We start from the raw sequence: 4,109 nt of genomic DNA on the forward strand, positions 1-4,109 counted from the left end.
TCATCGGATGTGAAATCACTCGTCTAGTTTACGCAAAACTGGTGTTGCAGCTCAAATCTTTTTCTATTTGTATGGGAAAATGAATATTCTGCCGAGGGGAAGTTCAGAGAAGAATAAAAGTAAGCGTAATGACGTTGCTAGAAAAAGGTGTTTTTGTAAATTTGCAAGGGCCCAAAACTCCCCAGATCTCTTCCCTAGGACGTGTTGACTAGGTAATTAATTCAACGGGGAAATGGAATTGGATAAAGAACAGGCACGGCAATGTCCTCGACAGCGTAGACTCGGTGTGCTTCTGGCCTTTCACCCGGTCACAGTTACTCTCTGATTCTCTCACGTACCAGTTGTGTACGAGTAGGACGACGACAACGAGCGCGAGCTGAAAGTTCCGATCAGGTTAACGTCAATCTGCTGGACAATTCGATCGAAGCTGCTTCTCTTGGCTTGTTACACATGCGTCATGCGTGTGTGTGCTGGTGGCCTGGTGCTTGGGCAATCAATCCAGAATCTAAAACATGCAAAGATCTCCATCAAATGCATGCACCCACAAGAGTAGTGTTAGACGTGCACCGGTCGGCGAGTTCTACATGGACGAAAAGCGGCCCTTCTTGTTGGCAGGTGGACGTTTCCAGCATCGGCGATACATGGAGATAACAGCTGATGAAGATGACATCGCGGCTTCTGAACTCATGAACGGAAAAAATAGCTTACTCTAGCAATCATTGGATTGGGACTAAACATACATATGAAGTGTTCTAGAGTTATCGGTAATGCTCAACAAGATCATTTTGCAGCTAAGTATAAATGTATCTGTTCTCAATGCTTCGATGCGTTGCGAGGAATCTTTTGCATCATGTTATGACTCGAAGGATCCCCATTGGAGATGTAGCTGAAGTTCGTTGCCATGTTGTGCTCATTTTCAATGATCATGATATTTAAGATAATGTAACATGCCATTATTTGCCATTGCACCTTCGGGTCATTTCGTAGTGCAATAGCACGAACATGGTCATTTTAACATCATCATTGCCTTCTTCCTCCAGGCTCCAACAAAGAGTCGTCATCTGCATCAACCTCTTCATCTACACAATAGAATTGATTATGTTGAATTTAATTGACAAAGCAAAACAGCATAACTCACCTAGTCAAATCGTCAAACACGTGGAGGGCAGACGAGGTGAGAACGTTGGCTGGCGGCATTGCCCTACTGCCAGTGGCGGACCTAGGTTGGAACAAAAGTAAGTGAAAAAACAGGATAATTCAAATCGTCAAACACGTGGAGGGCAGACGAGGTGAGAACGTTGGCTGGCGGCATTGCCCTACTGCCAGTGGCGGACCTAGGTTGGAACAAAAGTAAGTGAAAAAACAGGATAATTCGCCCACCGTGGGGCTCGAACCCACGACCACAAGGTTAAGAGCCTTGCGCTCTACCAACTGAGCTAGACGGGCTTGTGTGAACTAAAGATTTATATATGACTTATTCATTGAATGAGAACACACCAAAGATCACTCATCAACTTTCTCTTCCTTTGCCCTTAGCTAAAGCAGTTTCGTTTACTTCCGGTTTTTTTGAACTATACTTGTGCTCAGTTTGTAAACCTGATCTATGATCTAAAAAAAAAACACTTCCATACACACACAATCATCCCTCTTGCAACTGCTGCCACCAACTCTATTACTCTAACTCGATCTGACACTTGTCTCTCACTCCACCCTGTCTTGGTCAATCCTTACTACAGGTACCCAAACCATCTGATGGGAAACAGCTGCGGAGAACAGATCGAGTAGATTCCCCAGGCCGCATACTTCTTTGATGCATCCTTGAGATGATCGGCATCGGTCTGCAATTCTTAATCTGGTAACTGCAAACTACAAAAAAAGAGTGGCAGACCAGACACGCTCTCCCTCTATCAAAAAGGAAGGCCAGACCATGGATGTAAAATACCAACATATCATCAGAGAACTTGGAATCATCTAATAGCTTAGAAGTGCTACGATTCAACGTGACGCTGTTAATTTAGATTATCACACCAAAGGATTGGTCTTTGGTAAAGCATAACTCCTAGCTCTCGAGCTAGAGCTTCCACCCAGATCAGTTCTGCTGTTGCATTAGTCACAACTTTGTATTCTGCTTCAGTACTTGATCTTGACACTGTAGCTTGTTTTCTAGCACTCCATAATATCAGGTTTGGACCAAAGAATATGGCAAAACCACCAGTAGAACGTCTATCATCAAGACATCCTGCCCAATCTGCAACTGAGAAAGCACTAAGAAGAGAGGATCTAGATCTCTGAAAAGTAAGTCCAACCTTCACTGTACCTCGAATATACCTCAGTATGCGTTTTACTGCTGTCCAATGTGCAATGGTTGGAGCATGAAGGTACTGGCATACTTTGTTTACTGAAAAAGCCAAGTCAGGTCGGGTCAGTGTCAAATACTGCAACGCTCCAACTATGCTTCTGTAATTACACTACAAGAAAAGTTGCCATGGCCGACGAAGTTGAAGTCGCGCCGTGGTTGCTGGTGTACCATGGCCGACGATTTTTGGTCCCTCTGTGGTGCATGTCAAAATTTTTTTTCTCGTTTTTGAGGCCACCTAGCCCGACGAAAGCGGCCAAAACGTCGCGTATGGTGGCCCGGACGTGGTGCATCGCGAATTCTCGGGTTCGCCGGCCGAGTCAACGCAAATCCGCACCGCCCATGGATGTAGGGCCCAGATGGCAGCCTCTCTAGCATTGTTTTTTTTCTCGATCGCGCCATCTCGTTCAACGTTCTCCGATCGAGCCGTTTACGATGCAGGATCATGGGTCCCGCATGTCATCCTCTATGAACCAAAATTCTTTCTATTCTTGGATTTTTTTGACCCCCTATTTCGGCTACTTCCTTTTTCTTTTGATCCCTTGCCGCCTTGGAAACGTTGAGACCGTCGTTGCTAAATGGGACCCGCATGTCATCCTCTATGTGCAATCAACTTTCTTTTCTTGGAGTTTTTTTTGGCACCTCAAATTTGGTCACTTGCCTTTTTCTTTCGATCCCCGCCGCCTCTCAAACGGTGATACCGCTGCTGCTAACTGGGACCCGCATGTCATCCTCTATGTACTATAAAACTTTCTTTTCTTGAATTATTTTTGGCACCTCATATCTGGCTACTTCCTTTTTCTTTCGATCCCCTGCCGCCTCTCAAACGGTGATACCGCTGCTGCTAAATGGGACCCGCATGTCATCCTCTATGTACTATAAAACTTTCTTTTCTTGGAGTTTTTTTTGGCACCTCAAATTTGGTCACTTGCCTTTTTCTTTCGATCCCCGCCGCCTCTCAAACGGTGATACCGCCGTCGCTAACCGGGACCCGCATGTCATCCTCCATGTACTATAAAACTTTCTTTTCTTGAATTATTTTTGGCACCTCATATTTGGTCACTTACCTTTTTCTTTCGATCCCCGCCGCCTCTCAAACGGTGATACCGTCGCTGCTAAATGGGACCCGCATGTCATCCTCTATGTACTATAAAACTTTCTTTTCTTGGAGTTTTTTTGGCACCTCAAATTTGGTCACTTGCCTTTTTCTTTCGATCCCCCGCCGCCTCTCAAACGGTGATACCGCTGCGCTAACCGGGACCCGCATGTCATCCTCTATGTACTATAAAACTTTCTTTTCTTGAGTTATTTTTGGCACCTCATATTTGGTCACTTACCTTTTTCTTTCGATCCCCGCCGCCTCTCAAACGGTGATACCGCTGCTCGCTAAATGGGACCCGCATGTCATCCTCTATGTACTATAAAACTTTCTTTTCTTGAATTATTTTTGGCTCCCGATATTTTTTCACTTGCCTTTTCTTTCGATCTCATGCCACGTTTGAAACGTTGAGGAACCCGCGAGCTCATGGGACCCGCATGTCATCCTCTATGTACTATAAAAGTTCATTTTCTTGGTTTTTTTTCACCCTATGATTTTTGGCAATTTCTTTTTCTTTTGATCCCCCGCCTCTCAAACCGTGATACCGCTCGCTAACCGGGACCCGCATGTCATCCTCTATGTACTATAAAACTTTCTTTTCTTGAATTATTTTTGGCTCCTCATATTTGGTCACTTGCCTTTTTCTTTCGATCT

At 44.8% G+C, this 4,109-nt stretch overlaps 1 non-coding gene across 1 annotated transcript; it reads right to left on the reverse strand.

The window, feature by feature from the left end:
• Positions 1–1,373: 1,373 nt before the first annotated feature.
• Positions 1,374–1,446, reverse strand: TRNAK-CUU. Its single transcript has one exon. It is a non-coding gene; the product is annotated as a tRNA-Lys (tRNA).
• Positions 1,447–4,109: the final 2,663 nt, after the last annotated feature.

This window comes from Lolium rigidum, chromosome 1, assembly GCF_022539505.1.
Source record: "Lolium rigidum isolate FL_2022 chromosome 1, APGP_CSIRO_Lrig_0.1, whole genome shotgun sequence".
Lineage (NCBI taxonomy): Eukaryota > Viridiplantae > Streptophyta > Magnoliopsida > Poales > Poaceae > Lolium > Lolium rigidum.